This window comes from Lutra lutra, chromosome 3, assembly GCF_902655055.1.
Source record: "Lutra lutra chromosome 3, mLutLut1.2, whole genome shotgun sequence".
In the NCBI taxonomy this organism is placed as follows: domain Eukaryota; kingdom Metazoa; phylum Chordata; class Mammalia; order Carnivora; family Mustelidae; genus Lutra; species Lutra lutra.
The window spans coordinates 143,475,415-143,497,206 of record NC_062280.1 but is presented as its reverse complement, the minus strand read 5'-3'; the positions used below and the strand labels follow the sequence as shown (position 1 = coordinate 143,497,206).

Sequence of the window (21,792 nt, the reverse complement as noted above, 5' to 3'; positions counted from 1 at the left end):
CTCTCAGATTCCTGCGCTCTCTCTCCCTGCCCACTCGCCCACTCTGCATTTCTGTAAATCTGAATCAGTCTCTGAGAACCAAGAACAAGACTGGCTACATAACTTGTGGGCCCCAGTGCAAAATGAAAACATGGGGCTCTGTGTTCAAAAGCGATTAAGAATTTTTATATGCTGACAACAGAACATTAAGCCAAGCGTGGAGCCCTTCTGAGCAGAACCCCCTGTGTGGCATGGGTCACATGTCCACAAAGCAGGCCTTGCTCAAGAATCCTTCCTTGACCACCAGTTTATTTTTCATTCTCCTACTACCACCTATAGTACAGTCTACAAAGCCATTCTTGACATTTGTTGCATGCTACTTCCTTTGTCCATTAATCTCTTTGTCCGTATGTCTGCACATGCTGGTAGCATCTCTACTGATTCATCAAGCTCTTATGAGGACCATACTATGTGTCCGGCCCTTAGAAAACAAAACCAAAAGACTCCTCTCATACACTCAAGGATTTCACAATCTGGAAGGTTACTAAACATCCTAACAATTATAATGCCGTGTGGTAACCGCTGTGGGGAGAGATGCCCAGGGTGCAGGTGACATGGGGAGGGGCTGCAGGCAGGAAGGCGTCTTAGAAGACGTGTAGCTGGGACTCCAAAAGTGTGTGGAAGCTGGCCAGGTCAAGCAGGGGAAAGAGAGAGATGAAGGATGTTTCAGGTGGAGAGACCAGCACATACAAACTGTGCAGGAACGTTCCGTGCCTCACCCAACTGAAATGTCAGCTTTTGGAGTACAGGAAATGCACCCTCTCTGAGCACCTCATACAATTCATTGCTCGTAGTACAAATCCAATAAATATTTAATTAGTTGAGGAGGTAAATGGATTCCATAAACAATGTGGGATTTAAAAGTTAAACCAAAGAACAAAAGTAATTAGAATTTTTAAATATGTATCTAAAATTCACTAAGCATGAGGGGTCTTTCAGAGAATTTATATATGCAGCTGCTCTATAAAGACTGATTTTTACATATATTTAACGCTAATTTTATTACCCCTTTCTGATCACAGTGCAACGAAAGCTAATTATGGCTACTATTGCCAGGTAGAGTATAAAAGGAAGTGGGCTGTTCCTTGCTGCGAATTTGATTTTCATAAAACATCAAGTACATAAAAATGTTGTCCCTGCACTATTTTTAAGTATTAAAAAATTTAAAAAGTTGAAACTAGCCAACAATGCAGGCGATGACCATTTCAAAAGTAGAGACTTTGCATAACTTTAGTTTATAACAACGCTGTAGCTATTCACTGGCCTTTTACAACCCATTTGCACTAGCAGAGTCATTAAAACAGATGCAGGCTGAAAGGAAGCTAGGCCACTTACCTTCAGCCTCCTAGGCTGGAAAGACAATATTTCCTCACTTTTGTAAACAGATAAGCTTCAGCTGCTGAGGGTCTGAGGCATTTCTAGCCACCAAGAACACAAACACAAGGACAAAGCTTTTTAAATAAGTGTATAGAAAATAATAGAAGAGGGGAGCCTGGGTGACTCAGTTGGATGGGTGACTGCCTTCGGCTCAGGTCACGTTCCTGGAGTCCCAGGATTGAGTCCCGCTTGGGGCTCTCTGCTCAGCGGGGAGTCTGCTTCTCCTTCTGACTTCTCCCCTCTCATGCTCCCTCTCTCTTGTTTTTTCTCTCTCTCTCAAATAAAGAAATAAGATCTTTAAAAAAAAATAGAAGAAAAAGAATGTGTGAATCAAGCACTACAATGGAAAGTTATGAGCCACGCAAAATTAAAATAAATAAAAACGAAAAAACTAGTAAGAAGAATATTTGAGGAGCACGGTGCACAGGAAAAGCAAAAGACCTGAAATCTGCAATCTTAGCAACAAATTCTGATCCCTGCAAATGTCAGATCTTGCGACAGGTGCTTCCCCTGTACTTGGCTGAACTTGCACGTCAACTGGAGACAATACTAGCTATGTCACAGAACTACCTTGAAGAATAAATGAGAGAAGGCATGCTAAACAGCTAACACAGTGGTCCTAGCTAGGGCCAAATTTCCCTTGAATCCAAGTGTGCAAGTTGTGATCTACAGAAAATACTGAAATATGTCATTATGTCAAGTCAAGTTCATTCATTCCAACAATCTTTTTTTTTATTACAGTTCAACTGGAATTCTTTCGCATCCACCAGTGCCCAGCACTGGGGCACATCACATGCAATACTTTCAGCAACCCCATAATGTGAGTGGCATTTATTCCATTTTAAGGTAAGCAAACTGAGACCCAGAAGAAAAGTTGTTGTTTTTACTGTGTATCTGCAGCTGCAATATGAAAATATTTCTGGTCAAGTTCTCCATTCCTTAAATAGAAATATGAATCAGCTGCTAATTCTCTGCAGAGTCGGACAAACAGAGTAGCTTCAGTGAATTCATATGACACAGGTTCCATATTTCAGTCACTCCTTTATGAAGTAAGTATTTACTGTGTTTAATGAAGACTGTACTGTGTCTAAGACACAAAACAAAAAGGTACAGAGAATCACAGGAAACGTAAGTGCTAGAGAGTAAGACAATGAGATGGGCTGCATTAGATCAGCCTGGGGGCAGACAGATGGAATGGGGTGGATGGTGACAGGGAAAAAGGAGAAGGGTTACGAGGCAATGGCAACCACAGAGGGAGGGGGCAGCAGCTGCTAGCCGGAGTGGCAGCAATGGGCAGCAGAAGCAAGAGACATACACAAGACTGTTTCTGAGGGTATGTGCAGAGGACGAATGAGAAGATGAGGCAAGAATGACTTTGAGGTCAAACAGCTAGGGAATTCAGGGAAGAGGGATGTCCTGGGTCGAAGTGTGACATTTTAGGAAGACGTGGGGGAAATCCATTGGATCACAGTGGCATTAAGGCAACATTGAAAATGCTCAGGATTGCTCACCGGTGAAAAACGCAAGCTACGTAATGGAGCTCTGGGGCTAAGTCAAGGCAGAAGACACAGATCTGAGCCTCATCAGCATGGAGAGAATTAAAGCTTCGAGTCAGGGTCAGCTCTCCAGGAGGAAGCACTGAGAAGCAAAGGAGCGGACGTTCAAGGACTGACCTCCAACATCAAGAGGGGAGAAAGAAGAAAGGCCAATTTGATTAATTTTTTGGCATGTAATGGAATATGCTTAGATAATATTGATTAGATTTCAGATTATTTTAGATTGTATTAGATAATAGAGGACTATATTTTATTCTTGTTTTTCTGTCCCAGTAAATGTTAAGTATCAATAAAGGAGAAGGTATGTACACTTTAAATTCTGTCCATTTTGAGAAAAATCCTATTTAGGGAAAGGAAATGGTTCAAAATGAAGTTGTTGGACCCAACAAGAATATCAATAATCTCTTTCCATTTACAATATTGTGTAAGATCTCCTTCCATCATCAAGACCCTGGAAGTGCCCAGAAAAAATCTCAAAACTTGTTTCTACCTGCAACATCACAACATCCAAATTCATTCACTATTTTCCTCATTCATGCTACTTTTTACAAGACACTGAGACTACAGTGGTGGATAAAACAGTCACATCCTCTGTTCCTACAGAGTTCATAGCCTACCTCCTGACATTTTGCATCCTGCCTTTTTGCTTCCAATCCAAAGTAAACAGGATTGAACCTCAGTGACATTTAATTCACTTGCTTTTCTCATTGTCCTTTGGGTACAAACTTTTTACAGATGAAGGCTGACTGCTTACTAACCAGCAAACAGAGGTCTTCTTTTAGATGAATTAGATAGTAGCCAGAAAATGCAACAAAATATGCCCAAGTTGTCACACATTCTAACCTGAGTAGTTGAGGGTTCCTGCCACCTCTCCAGTGGGCGGTGTCAGCTGTCTACACCGTGAGGGTTTAGCCTTCAAAGGCTTCCTAGTATTTGACAAACTCCAGTCAGAGGAATGAGAAATGGGAAGGAGAAGGATCCTTTGTCATCTCATCTCCTTTCTCATTGTCCTTTCCTATTTATTTATTCTTTTAAAAGATAATATTTATTTATTTATTTATTTATTTATTTATTTATTTGACAGAGAGAGAGAGAGAGAGAGAGAGACAGCACAAGCAGGGGGAGAGGCAGAGGAAGAGGGAGAAGCAGGCTTCCTGCTGAGCAGGGAGCCTGATGTGGAGCTCAGTCCCAGGACCCCAAGATCATGACCTGAGCTGAAGGCAGACACTCAACGAACTGAGCCACCCAGGCGTCCCTGTCCTTCCTTGTTTGAATTAAAAGAAATGAAGGATAAATGAAAGATAAACAAAAAATACACTTTTAAATGAAGAATAATAATTTTTTTTAAAAAAAGGCCCTAGAATGAATGAAGCAGAAACTCTCCAAAATTGCTGTTGGTAGTAGATTTACTGAAACTACTGAATTTAAAAACTTTCATTTTCTAAGTGTTCAGGAAAACAAGGCTTCAGAATAAGTGTGCCAACTCCTCCCACCCTAGTAGGTGGCATTCATGGGAACACAGGGTTGTTTTCATCTAAGTCATTTTCCTGCCTGTGGTTTGAGTCAATCTCAAACACCTACAGGGACCAGGCAGGTGCTTAACTGGAGTGATGTGGGCTGGGTATAAGTGACAGAAACTGACACCCGCTGGAAAAATAGAAGCCTTGTCCACAGGTAGTAGCAGAAAGAATACCAACTTGATTGCTCAAGAGAAACCAGAAGTCTGAATTTTTATGTGAAATTATCTGATTTTTAAAATATTGTCAATGGAGATGCCTGCCTTCAGGTATCTTAGACGTCTGCTACAGCTCCGGTCATGATCCCAGGGTCCTGGGATCGAGCCCCACATTGCAGTCTCCCTGCTCAGTGGGAAGCCTGCTTCTCCCTCTCCCACGTCCCCTGCTTTTGTTCTCTCTCTCTCTGTGTCTCTCTCTCTGTCAAATAAATAAAATCTTAAAAAATGATAAAATAAAATATCATTAATTAATTTTTAAAAATTAAATTTTACGTCCCTAACTTACAGCCTCTGGGCTATGGTGGGTTTGCTGTGTTTGTACAGAAACAAGGAAGCTCTGGGAGAGTCATCAACATGATTAACCTTCTTGTGTGTAACTGGTGCAAGGACTCCAGAATGTTGAAACAACCTGACAGAGGAGGTATCCAGTTATAATGGAAGTGAAGAGAGAGACAATTGAAAGACTTAAGAATGGTGAGAAAATGGTGACTATTACTGTACATATGGGACAAATGGTTTGACAGTAAAAATGATACTGAGAGTTTGGTAACAAATTATGCAAGGTATTGAAATGAGCTTGACCTATGTTATTATCATTGTTGGCATCATCACCAGCTGGAGACAAGGGGAAAATCCTTGGTGTGGTTAATACTGGATGCCTAGCATTAATCCAAAGATTGGGAATGTGAGGAATTAACGTGCCATTGTAAATTGCTGCTGAAGGCTTTTGCAAGGCATGGAACATTCCATTGGTTCAAAGCCCGTTGTACCAAAATTTGAGGTTTTGGTGCAGACTCATGTAACCATTCATTTTTTTCAACAAATATTTATTGAGCACTTTCTATGTGCCGGGTACTATCAGAGGCACTGGAGATACAGTCATGCATGAATCAGACAAAAGTTCCTGACCTGTTGTAGTTTACATCCTTGCTGGGAGACGCAGACAATAGACAAGATAACAAAGTATATAATATACTAGACAGTGATAAATCTTAGGAAGAAAAAATGAAATAAGGGAGGGGGAATAGAAGTGTGTGTGTGTGTGTGTGTGTGTCCTTTAGGCAGAGAAGAGTGATATGGATTTGAAATTCTAAATAAGGTTACCAGGCAAGGTCCTACTGAGAAAGTGACATTTGAGCTGAAATAGGAGAGACATGGGTGCTGAAGGTGAGGAGTGGAAGTAAGCCCTGCAGATTCTGGAGTAAGAAGATTCCAGGCAGAAGGAAAAAGTGCAAAGGTCCTGAGGGAAAGGTGCACCTCCTGTATGCAAGGCCAATGTGATGAGCAAAGATGGAGAGGAGGAGGAGCAGATGAGGTCAGAGTGGCCTGCTCGCACAGGGTGTTGACTATTATCATAAGGGATGTAAGAAGTCATTGCAGGGAAGGAAGTCTCCTGATTAAACCAAAGGAGAGAAAGCTGGGTGCAGTAAAATCAGTGGGAGGCTGTTGCAAGTATCTGTGAGACAGGCATGGCTTGGACTAAGGTCTCAGCAGTGAAGACAGTAAGAAGTCACCTGATTCTGTGTATATTTTGACAGTAGGGCTGGAAGAATTTACTGACAGATTCTTTGCAGCATTTAAGAAAGTGAAGAGCCAAGGATGAATTCAAGACCTTTGGCCTGAGCCAGTGGTAGAGAATGATGTCTGCTTTAGCCCATGTGGAAAGACTAGATGAGAATATGCTTGAAGGTGGAGACCAGCACAAGCTGTTTTAGACTGGTTGTGCCTATCTGGGACCCACTTAGGAGAATTGAGCAGGCAGCAGCCTATTGTATCTGGAGACCCACACTGTGGGGTTAAATTTGAAGTCATCCATTGTATTTAAAGCTGCGTGATTGGATGAGATCACCTAGAGAACAAATACAGATAAGGAAGAGAAGCGGTCCAAGCTCTGAGCTTTGAGGCACTCCAACATAAAAGGTTAGGAAAATGAAGAGGGACCAGTGGAGTATACTAAGAAGGAATGCTCAGAGAGACAGGAAATAGAACAGGTGCCTGTGATGACTTAGAGGTCTACTAAAGATAGATCTCAAGTTGGGAAGAGGGACCAATCTCTGAAAAGCTGCTGCTGGTCATGTAAGGTAAGGCTAGAGAACTGCCCACTGAAGCATGGAGGCCATCAGTAATCCTGTAAGGACAGTTTGGTGGAGATGTGGGGCCAAAGTCCTATTGGACTCTTTTCCCAAAAGAATAGGAGGGAAGATATTGGAAACAGAAACTATAAACAAATTTTAAAAGATCTGTTGTAAAGGGAAGAAAAGAAATGTGGAAGCTGGTTCAAGGGGGTGTGGGCTCAAGTGTCTTTTTTTTTTTTAAGATTTTATTTATTTATCAGAGAGAAAGAGAGAGTGCACAAAGGAAGAGGGACAAGCAGACTCCATGATGAGTATGGAGTCCCTGGTATGGGGCTCGATCTCAGGATCCTGAACTCATGACCTGAGCTGAAACCACGAGTCAGACACAACCAGCTGAGCTACCCAGGTGTCCCTCAAGTGTCTTTTTTAAGGTGGGAAAAAAATAACAGTAAGTTTCTATGATTCTGGGAATTACCCATCAGAGAAAGAGGAAAAAAATCATGCAAGAGATAGAGGGAAGATTTGATGGAGCAAATGTCTTGAAGAGATAAGAAGGGATGAGCTTTAGTAAACAAGTGGAGGGCTTGGCCTGGTCAAGGAGCAGAGACAGCTCATCCATGAAGACAGGAGAGAAAGCAGAGTAGATGGTCACAGGTGCTGGGAGGAGGACCTGTGCAAAATTTTCTGACTATCTCTATTTCCACAACGAATGAGTTTGCAGAAGGAGCTATGGAAGGGCTATAAAGAAAGGAGAGTGTAAAACAATGGGCTAGGGGTTTGGAAGAGAAGGCTGCTTGAGGGGAATTTGGTGTGGGGCCTAAGCAACATTAATGGCTAGTGATTACACTTAAAAAAATATTTTTCGGGCACCTGGGTGGCTCAGTGGGTTAAGCCTCTGCCTTCGGCTCAGGTCATGATCTCAGGGTCCTGGGATCGAGTCCCGCATCGGGCTCTCTGCTCAGCGGAGAACCTGCTTCCTCCTCTATCTCTCTCTCTGCCTGCCTCTCTACCTACTTGTGATCTCTCTCTGTGAAATAAATAAATAAAATCTAAAAAAAAATATTTTTCTTTGAATTAGATAATGTTTCATTTAGAAATCATTTCAGAATTACAAAAAAGGAGCAAAAAGAGTTCCAGGAATTCCTGTATGCCCTTTCCTCCACCTCCTAAAATGTTAACATCTTATATAACCATGGTACAACTGGCAACATCAGGAAATTAGCTTCGATCCACCACTATTAACTAAACTACAGACATTTTTAAAATTTAGCACATTGTCTTATTAGTGTTCTTTTTCTGGAGTAGGACCCAATCCACGATCCCATAGTCCATTTAGTTGTGATGTCTCCTTAGTCCCCTGTAACCTGAGGTACTTCCTCAGTTGTCTTTCAACACCTGGACATTTTGGAAAAAGCTAGTCATAGAATGTCTCTCATTGGGCTTATCTGTCTCCTCACAATTAAATCAGGCCTACACTTTGGGCAGGAATGCCACATAAGTGATGTGTCCTTTTTAGTGCATTATATCATGGGGCACCTGAGGTCTGCCATGGTCCTCCACTGTAAAGCTAGTGTTTTTTCCCCTTTGTAATGAATAATTAAGTGATCGTGAATGTAAAGCATTCTGCATGGTTTTTCTCCCTCCCTATTCATCTCCACTGGTGCAGGTACTGAGTAGGTAGAGAACGGATTTAACATTAATATTGTGGTCTATCAAGTGAGTACCTTAGCTAAGGTATAACCTAAAACAGCTAACAATATTATCAAACAGAAAGGTTAACTGCTTCAATAGATTTTTCAATCTAGACCAAGCAATCAATTATAGAAGAGGATGTTTGATTTCAAAGGAGAAAAGTAGCCCTAATTTTAAAGTTTTACAGCACTGATTAATTTATACCCAGGTTTTGTGGAACTACTTGTGCGTACTTCTGGAAAAGACCTCTTAAATCAATTTTTGTCCCTCTAGAGTATATACAAGTGTACAAGTACCAACAACTATTTATGGGACCAATATCTGGTCCCCAAACCTGAACACCTGGGGAAAATATAAGGGAAATAATAAACAAATAGAGAAAATAAAAGATGTACCAAATATCTAATTAAAACACCCTAGGGACTCCACGAAAAGTCAAAGGTTTTCTCAAGTGAAATTTAAAAATTGACTAAACATTCTGAACTTCTGATATAGTAGATGTGCCTAATGGAACATTTTTCTTGCAGTGGGATCTTGAACTACTCAGTGATTTTAGCTACCTGTTTTCAAAGATATGGAGGCCTGAGGTGAGGTAGAAAATATCCAACACAAATCAGGAGATCCTGCATTTAAATATACCCGAGTTTCCACCTGTTTGGCCAGGTCAAGCCACTAGAGCAAAACAGTTAAGAGCATGTACTCTGGAGTTACCAAGGCTTGGATCCCAAACCTGGTTCCTGGGTTTATGATCTTTGTAAGTTTGGATGAGCTTCTTAATTTCTGGAAGACTGTTTCTTCATCAACATAAGAAAAGTAAACAGCATCCACATCCTAGCGTCGTCGTTCCAAGGCATACACGAGAAGCAGCATGGGGAGCACTTAGCATAATGACCAATACACAGCATACGCCCAAAAAGTGCCAGCATTCATACCGAAAGGATTTTTATTATAGCTACTGTTATTACAAGTCACCTTCCTGGGCTTCAGTTTATATCTTTTTTTTTTAAGCTATTTTTTAAAATTTTATTTATTTATTTGACAGAGACAGAGATCGCAAGTAGGCAGAGAGGCAGGCAGAGATAGAGGAGGAAGCAGGCTCCCTGCCGAGCAGACAGCCTGATGCGGGGCTTGATCCCAGGACCCTGAGATCATGACCTGAGCCGAAGGCAGAGGCTTTAACCCGCTGAGCCACCCCCGCACCCCATTTTATATCTTAACTGTAACTGTGAAATGAGGGACATCAACTGGACCAGAATTTCTCTAACATGAATAAATATCTGGGAAAATGATCGCAGACTTCCAGAGTTGTTGTTAACTATTTCTATTACAATAAGCAAGCATAAAACTGCTAATGCACTTAGATAAACTGCCAATGCATTTAGATCCTACCTATAAATCAAGTTAGCCTAAAAATTAAATTCAAAACAAAAACAACAAAATCGAGGTATGTCTTTGAATGAGGAGAGCGGTGATTTTCTGAAATTAAATCACCTGCTGCCTGGTGAGCAGGATGTCTGTCCCCGCCGGCGCAGGTTATTCTGTTCCCTGCCCGTGCTACCCACTGTGTTCTTCAGGAGATCAGTGCTTCACTTCTGGCTTTGCTTTTGAACTACAGCAGCCCAGACATCATTTGGCCTTCATGTTGCCCGAACTCATGATTTATTTGGAGCTGGTTCTCTTCTCACTAGCCCTTGGAAATTAAGAGAGTAACTTGGTGTCAGTTTCAGACTTCTCTCTTAATGCAGATCCTGGAGACGCCCAGCTCCAAATCCTTCAGGGGCTCTCTACTGCTTCCAGATCCTGACAATCTGAGTCCCTTCTCAGACATACGTTGGCCACCTTCTCTAACCAGCTTCTTCTCTAGTCAAACTAGGACACCTGCTGCCATAGCCTGAATGTCTATGTGCCCTCACATTTTGTATGTACAAATCTAATTCCCAGAGTGATGATACTGGGAGATGGGGCCTATGGGAGGTGATTAGGTCATGAGGGTGGAGCCCCCAGGAGAGAGATCAGTGCTCTCATTAGAGGTCCCAGAGAACTCCCTTGCCCCTCTACTTTCCTGGCCAGGGTGTGGATTTTCTTTTTTCAGGGACAGGACCGCAGTTGAGGCTCTCAACACTACGCAGGGTATTTTGTTTCAGTTCTCTTCCCGCTACAGACTAGAGAGTCTTCCCCACTCCCCATGTATGTGGTACAAACCCAGTGCCTGGCTCAAAAAGCCCATGTCTAAATTAGACATGTCTGTGCACTGCCGTGGCTTCATCCTGACCTGACTTCACTGCCACTGAGTTCTTTTTCTTTTCAACGAGAGGATTTATTTCCCTTTCTGCTCATCTCTGCTACTTTTTTTTTTAAGATATTATTTATTTGAGAGAGTGAGCAAGTGAGCAGAAGTCGGGGAGAGAGAGAGAGCAGGGAACCCAATACGAGACTCAATGCCAGGATCCTGGGATCATGACCTGAGCCAAAGGCAGATGCCCAACTGACTGAGCCATCCAGGCACCCCTCAGCTACATATTTTATCTGATATTTCTAGGCATTTGGGATGGGTAGGAAGCTGTCCACCTCAGCACTGGCAGCCATGTAACAACTGTAATTCCTAGCACTGATTTCTAACCAATTAAACAAACTATACATGCTCAAGTATAAAGTAACCTTATGACTGTTCATATAACATACATATATAGACATACACATATATACATCTATAAATACATATGTATGTATATATGTAAAATACCTTTATGACTGTTCATATGATATATGTATAGATAAATAAATACCTATATATGGATTATTTTTTAAGAGCACAAGTTCCATTTTAGTATAATTTATTGACAAAGTCACTCTCCCATACAATTATAATAATAATGGTCATGGTGTGACATTTCCTTTCTACTATTAGGTTCTGAATTTTCACTGAGAAAAATAAAAAGTTGACTGAGCATGCTCAATACTCCAGGCACCATGTTAAAGCTCTTTAAGGACATTCTCGTTGAATTTTCACAGCTCTTTATGGGGTAGGTGCCATTACTATCCCAATTTTGCAGATGTAGATATTAAGGCTTAAAGGGTTGAGCAATTTGACCAAAGTCATATAACTAGTAAATGGTAAGGCCAGGACTCAAACCATGTATGTTTGGCTTAAGGACCCAAATATGTAACCATTTTACCTCTTATCTTAAATAGCCAAAGTAGGCAAACTGGGTATATTACGTATCCAAAATATACAAAGATCCCTCAAAAATCATTAGGAGGGAACAATAAACACTACAATGTAAAAATAGGCAAGAGACTAGGATAAATCATTTATAATAGATCATATTTGGTAATAAACAGAGAAATAAGATGTTAAGCTCATTAATAATCAAACACAAATTAAGATAAGATGTTATTTTCTACCTATCAGAATAAGATTAAAAAATGATTAATTCCCAGGACGAGTTAGCTCCATGAAGGGAAATAAACACACACAGCTGGTGGGAACTTAAATCAGGATTTCTAGAAGACAAATAGGGGGCATTTTATCAAAAAGCTTTAAAATGTATATGCAAGGAGTGCTTGAGTGGCTCAGACAGTTAAGTATCTGACGTCAGCTCAGATCATGATCTCAGGGTCCTGGGATCCAGCTCAATGTCGGGCTCTACACTCAGCAGGGGAATCTACTTATTTCTCTCCCTTTTCCTCTGTCTTCACCCCAAACCCCCACTCATGATCTCTCATCTCAAATAAATAAATAAAATCTTTAAAAAATAAATAAATAAAATGCTTATGCCACATGGAAAAAAATTCTTATATTTTTGAAAGAAACAACAAAGCTATAAAATAGCAATGATACAATATTTTAAAATTAAAACACATATGTGTACATATGTACATGTGTATATATATAAAATGTTTTAGTTATATATATATTATATCAAAATATTAATAATAATTATCTCTATACTAAAAGGATTACAGGAAGTTTTTCTTTCTTCTTTTGTTTATTTGTATAACTGATTTTCCTACAATAAACATGTACTAGTTTCATGATCCCTAGTTCAGTATTTCTTAACAACACCTGAGCAGATTGAAAAAGCAAGGTTCTGGAACCTGTACAAGCAAAGGCTGGATTGAAAACAATAAAGTGGGTCTATAAATACGGTCCCACAGAATGTCTAAGATAAAACAAATGAAAAAAATTGAGTCACCTGAGGTGCCTGGGTGGCTCAGTGGGTTAAAGCCTCTCTTTGGCTCAGGTCATGATCCCAGGGTCCTGGGATCGAACCCTACATCGGGCTCTCTGCTCTGCAGGGAGCCTGCTTCCTCCTCTCTCTCTCTCTCTCTGCCTGCCTCTCTGCCTACTTGTGATCTCTGTCTGTCAAATAAATAAATAAGATCTTTAAAAAAAATTGAGTCACGGAGGAGGGTGGAAGATGGCGGAGAAGTAGCAGGCTGAGACTACTTCAGGTAGCGGGAGATCAGCTAGATAGCTTATCTAAAGATTACAAACACCTACAAATCCAACGGGAGATCGAAGAGAAGAAGAACAGCAACTCTAGAAACAGAAAATCAACCACTTTCTGCAAGCTTATCTAATATATATATATATATTTTTCCTTTTTATACTTTTTCTTTATTGGTTTTCTTTTTTTAATTTTTTTCTTTCTTTCTGAACCTCTTTTTATCCCCTTTCTCCCCCCCCCACGATTTGGGATCTCTTCTGATTTGGCTAAAGCATATTTTCCTGGGGTTGTTGCCACCCTTTTAGTATTTTACTTGCTTCTTCATATACTCTTATCTGGACAAAATGACAAGGCGGAAAAATTCACCACAAAAAAAAGAACAAGAGGCAGTACCAAAGGCTAGGGACCTAATCAATACAGACATTGGTAATATGTCAGATCCAGAGTTCAGAATGACGATTCTCAAGGTTCTAGCCGGGCTCGAAAAAGGCATGGAAGATATTAGAGAAACCCTCTCGGGAGACATAAAAGCCCTTTCTGGAGAAATAAAAGAACTAAAATCTAACCAAGTTGAAATAAAAAAAGCTATTAATGAGGTGCAAACAAAAATGGAGGCTCTGACGGCTAGGATAAATGAGGCAGAAGAAAGAATTAGCGATATAGAGGACCAAATGACAGAGAATAAAGAAGCTGAGCAAAAGAGGGACAAACAGCTACTGGATCACAAGGGGAGAATTCGAGAGATAAGTGACACCATAAGACGAAACAACATTAGAATAATTGGGATTCCAGAAGAAGAGGAAACAGAGAGGGGAGCAGAAGGTATATTGGAGAGAATTATTGGAGAGAATTTCCCCAATATGGCAAAGGGAAAAAACATCAAAATCCAGGAGGTTCAGAGAACCCCCCTCAAGATCAATAAGAATAGGTCCACACCCCGTCACCTAATAGTAAAATTGACAAGTCTTAGTGACAAAGAGAAGATCCTGAAAGCAGCCCGGGAAAAGAAGTCTGTAACGTACAATGGTAAAAATATTAGATTGGCAGCAGACTTATCCACAGAGACCTGGCAGGCCAGAAAGAGCTGGCGTGATATATTCAGAGTACTAAATGAGAAAAACATGCAGCCAAGAATACTATATCCAGCTAGGCTATCATTGAAAATAGAAGGAGAGATTAAAAGCTTCCAGGACAAACAAAAACTGAAAGAATTTGCAAATACCAAACCAGCTCTACAGGAAATATTGAAAGGGGTCCTCTAAGCAAAGAGAGACCCTCAAAGTAGTAGATCAGAAAGAAACAGAGACAATATACAATAACAGTCACCTTACAGGCAATACAATGGCACTAAATTCATATTTCTCAATACTTACCCTGAATGTTAATGGGCTAAATGCCCCAATCAAAAGACACAGGGTATCAGAATGGATCAAAAAACAAAACCCATCTATATGTTGCCTACAAGAAACTCATCTTAAACCTGAAGACGCCTCCAGATTTAAAGTGAGGAGGTGGAAAAGAATTTACCATGCTAATGGACATCAGAAGAAAGCAGGAGTGGCAATCCTTATATCAGATCAATTAGATTTTAAGCCAAAGACTACAATAAGAGATGAGGAAGGACACTATATCATACTCAAAGGAACTATCCAACAAGAGGATCTAACAATTTTAAATATCTATGCCCCTAACGTGGGAGCAGCCAACTATATAAACCAATTAATAACAAAATCAAAGAAACATATCGACAATAATACAATAATAGTAGGGGACTTTAACACTCCCCTCACTGAAATGGACAGATCATCCAAGCAAAAGATCAACAAGGAAATAAAGGCCTTAAATGACACACTGGACCAGATGGACATCACAGATATATTCAGAACATTTCATCCCAAAGCAACAGAAAACACATTCTTCTCTAGTGCACATGGAACATTCTCCAGAATAGATCACATTCTTGGTCCTAAATCAGGTCTCAACCATTATCAAAAGATTGGAATCATTCCCTGCATATTTTCAGACCACAATGCTCTGAAGCTAGAACTCAATCACAAGAGGAAATTTGGAAAGAACCAAAATACATGGAGACTAAACAGCATCCTTCTAAAGAATGAATGGGTCAACCAGGAAATTAAAGAAGAATTGAAAAAATTCATGGAAACAAATGATAATGAAAACACAACGGTTCAAAATCTGTGGGACACAACAAAGGCAGTCCTGAGAGGAAAATATATAGCGGTACAAGCCTTTCTCAAGAAACAAGAAAGGTCTCAGGTACACAACCTAACCCTACACCTAAAGGAGCTGGAGAAAGAACAAGAAAGAAACCCTAAACCCAGCAGGAGAAGAGAAATCATAAAGATCAGAGCAGAAATCAATGAAATAGAAACCAAAAAAACAATAGAACAAATCAACGAAACTAGGAGCTGGTTCTTTGAAAGAATTAATAAGATTGATAAACCCCTGGCCAGACTTATCAAAAAGAAAAGAGAGAGGACCCAAATAAATAAAATCATGAATGAAAGAGGAGAGATCACAACGAACACCAAAGAAATACAGACAATCATAAGAACATACTATGAGCAACTCTATGCCAACAAATTTGACAATCTGGAAGAAATGGATGTATTCCTAGAGACATATAAACTACCACAACTGAACCAGGAAGAAATAGAAAGCCTCAACAGACCCATAAGCAGTAAGGAGATTGAAACAGTCATCAAAAATCTCCAAACAAACAAAAGCCCAGGGCCAGACGGCTTCCCGGGGGAATTCTACCAAACATTTAAAGAAGAACTAATTCCTATTCTCCTGAAACTGTTCCAAAAAATAGAAATAGAAGGAAAACTTTCAAACTCATTTTATGAGGCCAGCATCACCTTGATCCCAAAACCAGACAAGGATCCCAACAAAAAAGAGAACTACAGACCAATATCCTTGATGAACACAGATGCAAAAATTCTTGCCAAAATACTAGCCAATAGGATTCAACAGTACATTAAAAGGATTATTCACCACGACCAAGTGGGATTTATTCCAGGGCTGCAAGGCTGTTTCAACATCTGCAAATCAATCAATGTGATACAACACATTAATAAAAGAAAGAACAAGAACCATATGATACTCTCCATAGATGCTGAAAAAGCATTTGACAAAGTACAGCATCCCTTCCTGATCAAAACTCTTCAAAGTGTAGGGATAGAGGGCACATACCTCAATATTATCAAAGCCATCTATGAAAAACCCACCGCAAATATCATTCTCAATGGAGAAAAACTGAAAGCTTTTCCGCTAAGGTCAGGAACACGGCAGGGATGTCCGTTATCACCACTGCTATTCAACATAGTACTAGAAGTCCTAGCCTCAGCAATCAGACAACAAAAGGAAATTAAAGGCATCCAAATCGGCAAAGAAGAAGTCAAACTATCACTCTTCGCAGATGATATGATACTATATGTGGAAAACCCAAAAGACTCCACTCCAAAACTGCTAGAACTTGTACAGGAATTCAGTAAAGTGTCAGGATATAAAATCAATGCACAGAAATCAGTTGCATTTCTCTACACCAACAACAAGACAGAAGAAAGAGAAATTAAGGAGTCCATCCCATTTACAATTGCACCCAAAACTATAAGATACCTAGGAATAAACCTAACCAAAGAGACTAAGAATCTATACACAGAAAACTATAAAGTACTCATGAAAGAAATTGAGGAAGACACAAAGAAATGGAAAAATGTTCCATGCTCCTGGATTGGAAGAATAAATATAGTGAAAATGTCTATGCTACCTAAAGCAATCTACACATTTAATGCAATTCCTATCAAAGTACCATCCATTTTTTTCAGAGAAATGGAACAAATAATCCTAAAATTTATATGGAACCAGAAAAGACCTCGAATAGCCAAAGGAATATTGAAAAAGAAAGCCATAGTTGGTGGCATCACAATTCCGGACTTCAAGCTCTATTACAAAGCTGTCATCATCAAGACAGCATGGTACTGGCACAAAAACAGACACATAGATCAATGGAACAGAATAGAGAGCCCAGAAATAGACCCTCAACTCTATGGTCAACTAATCTTCGACAAAGCAGGAAAGAAAGTCCAATGGAAAAAAGACAGCCTCTTCAATAAATGTTGTTGGGAAAATTGGACAGCCACATGCAGAAAAATGAAATTGGATCATTTCCTTACACCACACACGAAAATAGACTCAAAGTGGATGAAGGATCTCAATGTGAGAAAGGAATCCATCAAAATCCTTGAGGAGAACACAGGCAACAACCTCTTCGACCTCAGCCGCAGCAACATCTTCCTAGGAACATCGCCAAAAGCAAGGGAAGCAAGGGCAAAAATGAACTATTGGGATTTTATCAAGATCAAAAGCTTTTGCACAGCAAAGGAAACAGTGAACAAAACCAAAAGACAACTGACAGAATGGGAGAAGATATTTGCAAATGACATATCAGATAAAGGGCTAGTGTCCAAAATCTATAAAGAACTTAGCAAACTCAACACCCAAAGAACAAATAATCCAATCAAGAAATGGGCAGAGGACATGAACAGACATTTCTGCAAAGAAGACATCCAGATGGCCAACAGACACATGAAAAAGTGCTCCACATCACTCGGCATCAGGGAAATACAAATCAAAACCACAATGAGATATCACCTCACACCATTCCGAATGGCTAAAATTAACAAGTCAGGAAATGACAGATGCTGGCGAGGATGCGGAGAAAGGGGAACCCTCCTACACTGTTGGTGGGAATGCAAGCTGGTGCAACCACTCTGGAAAACAGCATGGAGGTTCCTCAAAATGTTGAAAATAGAACTACCCTATGACCCAGCAATTGCACTGCTGGGTATTTACCCTAAAGATACAAACGTAGTGATCCGAAGGGGCACGTGCACCCGAATGTTTATAGCAGCAATGTCTACAATAGCCAAACTATGGAAAGAACCTAGATGTCCATCAACAGACGAATGGATAAAGAAGATGTGGTATATATACACAATGGAATACTATGCAGCCATCAAAAGAAATGAAATCTTGCCATTTGCGACGACGTGGATGGAACTAGAGGGTATCATGCTTAGCGAAATAAGTCAATCGGAGAAAGACAACTACCATATGATCTCCCTGATATGAGGGAGAGGAGATGCAACATGTGGGGTTAAGGGGATAGGAGAAGAGTAAATGAAACAAGATGGAATTGGGAGGGAGGCAAACCATAAGTGACTCTTAATCTCACAAAACAAACTGAGGGTTGATGGGGGGAGGGGGTTTGGGAAGGGGGTGGGATTATGGACACTGGGGAGGGTATGTGCTATGGTGAGTGCTGTGAAGTGTGTAAACCTGGTGATTCACAGACCTGTACCCCTGGGGATAAAAATATATTATATGTTTATAAAAAATAAAATTAATAAAAAAATATAAAAAAATTAAAAAAATGGTAAATAAAAAAAATTGAGTCACCAAATAATATAAGCAATGTAATCTCTTTAATTAAAAAAATTATATATAGTTATATATTATAAATTATTTAATATACATGAAATTGTATACATTAACTATATGTTCTATATTAATATATATTAATTATATTATGTAATAAATATAATGGTTTGGGGGAGAAGACATTTACTTCCTATACTTTTCTATTATTTTTTTCCCAAGAAGCATTAATGACTTTGATATTGAGACACTCAATTAAATTATGAAAGTTGAGGGAGGAGCTGATCAAAACTCATAAAACACACACGTTTTTGTTCATTAAATTGAGGAAATACCAAACTCAGTGTTAGCATCCACCAAGCTTAACAGATATTATTTTATAGCAAATAAAATCACCCAGTCTAGTACTAGAAAGTCAAGTAGATTTATAGACATTCTTACTCAAGACTGGTTTATGTGGGAAATGTCAAGCTATTCAATAATTATTGGGCTACACTTACGGTTAGTGATCAATAATAGCTCGTGAATAGAAATCAGTAATAGAACCATAGAGCAGGAATATGGAAAGAGTCTTCAGGGTAAGGAAACTGAGCTTCACAGAAGTTAGCCACCTGAGGTGACACAGTCCTCTGAGTCCCAGTTCAGCTTGAGAAACAAAATGGAAAACAGACAACCCCAACAACTCTCTTGGATTTTCCTTTGGCGATTCAAGCTAGAGCTGACCTGGAGTGACTCAGTAATGATACTTCTTATATAAACTTCATGATCACACACTCAGGAAACATACCCAATGCCTGGGTGGCTCAGTTGGTTAAGCGACTGCCATCAGCCCCGGTTGTGATCCTGGAGTCCCAGAATCAGAGTCTGGCCTCAGGCTCCCTGCTCTGAGGGGGGCCAGCTTCTCCCTCTGCCCCTCCCCCTTCTCAGGCTCGCTCTCTCTCTCTCAAATAAATAAATAAAATCTTAAAAAAAAAACAGTATAAAGCTGCTATAAAGTGCATGTATGGTGTCAAGAGACGGGGTCTTGATCTTCTCTCTATTTAAGGCTTCATGAACTCTCTGGTACCAACCTCCTGTGCTGTACCCCAACCCCATCCAAAGTCTGTCCCTTGTATTTCAGACAGGTGCTATGTGGTACCTGGAAGAAAGGTGCCTGTCAGCTTGATATGGTGACCCCCTGCTCTCCTGGGGGCACCTGAGCCCAGGCTCCCGAGAGACAGACATTCCTGGGGAAAGGCACTGCCCTTCTCCTCCCTGCCCCTGGGAATCCCGCCCCCATCCCCCCTCACCTTCCTGCCCTCTGCCCCTCAGCAGCGTTGCTGGGCCTCTGACACAGCGGATGCTCCCTGGCCTCTTGGCTTTGTGTCCCCAGTGCCTCTCCCCATGGTGAGGGGGCAGGGAGGGGTGGGCAGCGAACCACCACCAGGCTTCTCCAGACTTGGGTCCTGAGCAGGTTGCACCTGGACCTCCTGGCGCCCCTGGAGCACTCCAGGTCTCTCTCCGTTCCCAGTCCCAGTCACCCCCCTGGGGTCACCGCTGCTGGTGGTCTTGCTGGAAAGGGAAGCACATCCCTTACCCTTAGGGTTGGGCGTCTCCTTGTCGCACCGTGCCAGGTGGAACGACTTGGCAGGGCCAGGTGTTACCTTTCCCAGGCTGCAAGCCAGGGACTGAGTGATGGTGGAGGGCTGCGCCAGCCGCATGGTGCATGGCTATCTGAGGGCTACTATTTGGCCGGTATGTGTGTGCTGTTGTTCCCTCACTTATTCTTCTTACTAGAATGGTGCCCGTTTGCCTTTGTGTGGATGTTTCAGAAGGACAGAGGTCATTTGAGAGAGGTCTAGAGGTCAAGCAGGCAGTAAAGTCCTTCCCTCCATTTTAGCCTGAGCCCTTCTCGTGTGTGATTCTTTTATCCTCCAGCCAGCTCATGTCAATAACTCATGGAAAATTCTTAAAATCCACACCTCCACTACTATAGGACGTCCTTGCAGCATTTGAAGCTCGAAATTTCTACACCTTATGGAAAATGCTTCATTTTCGAAATGACTTTTTCTCCTTGAAAATAAGGATCAATAAGTGAGATATACGTATCAAGAAATACCGGGCCAAGTCTAGTCCTCAGGTGTGGATCTAAAAAGCACACTGCTGTAATTCATCACAGTTCATTTTACAGTGGATTAGCAAAACCGGCCCTTCTGGTTCCTAACTAAATAATCTCTACTAAACAAATGGTGACAAGCCAGAATTGTTATATTAATGGATCAACTTTCAATCCCTGTGATCAATCACTTCAAGCTGCTCACTGAGCCCATAGGTGCCATCTCCCTTTTACCTGCACTGGGGACACCAAGTGTTTTGCAACTATGTACTGAGAATAACCAGAGAGAGTATGCAGGATGAGATGATTTTTTTTTCCTCCCAAGTAGGATCACTTGGGTAAAGTGATATACCAAGTTACAGATCCACTGAAAGCAATCCTTTTTAATGCCAAGAGTCTGGGATTGGGGAAAGGAGCAAGGAAGGAGTGAATGTTCTGGTTCCTTTAGCTCTAGCTGAAAGAAGTGATAACTCCAGGTATCTTCTTATGGGTCTGATTCTGGGTAGGTTGCTAAGTGAAGGGGTGTTGGGGTTCCTGAGTACAAGGAGGGGACCCACACTAAAAATGGCATGCAAAGGTCCCATGGCTCAGAGCAAGGTTCCATCCAATGAGAAGTAGGAGCACAGACTAAGTCTCATGTTGATTGCTGGTTTGCATGCAAATCTCTGGTAGTTACAGAACTTTTTCGTTAAAGCAAGTCTTAAGCAGAGCCATATTAATAGGTCAAACAGATAAAAGTGTGGGTGTTCTGCTTGGAACTGCAGGGGAGGGAAGAGTAATGAACCACAATCTGTCTTCCCCATGGTCCCCTGACTAGAGCTGGACACCACATCTCCTTTTTTGGACCGTATTACTTCACTTGGCATACCTGGCGGAGGAAATGAAGCCATTTTCTCCATTTTCACCAAGGCGGGTCACTCCCTGGGACAGGGTGAGGAGAGAGGCAACGTCTGGAACTTCCTTATCTCAACCCTGATAAAATCTCTGACATCGGAACATAAGGGTGAGGGATTGAGATTGTTGTAAATCCTGAAGGGCTGTCAAGAATGTGCTAGACCCACGGAGTGATGCTGAGACAGTAGGCCAGCGTTCTACATGTCCAGCTAAGGTGGAAGAAATGCAAGTTCCTCACTAACACAGAGAGTATGATGCACACATCACATGTCCAGGCAATCTGTGCTCTTCCCTACCCTGCCCCCCCCGCCCCCGCACCATTTTAGCCTTGTTACACGGAAGGTAAAGCATGCGCTTAGTCAGGGTTGTGGGCAGAAACCAGAAAGATAGGTTTGAGGAGCAAAGCCACCGTGGT

General features: G+C 41.0%; 1 protein-coding gene across 3 annotated transcripts in view; it reads right to left on the bottom strand.

Moving 5' to 3' along the window:
- Positions 1-21,792, bottom strand: part of LCP1 (lymphocyte cytosolic protein 1) — a 119,208-nt gene that overhangs the window by 62,423 nt on the left and 34,993 nt on the right. Inside the window, exon 1 of one of the 3 annotated variants that reach the window (XM_047723466.1) lies at positions 1,375-1,393. The exons of the other annotated variants lie outside the window; for them this stretch is intronic. The gene's annotated coding sequence lies outside the window, so the exon portion shown is untranslated. Of the gene's footprint in view, positions 1-1,374; positions 1,394-21,792 lie in introns of those variants that run through there. 3 annotated transcript variants of the gene reach the window in all.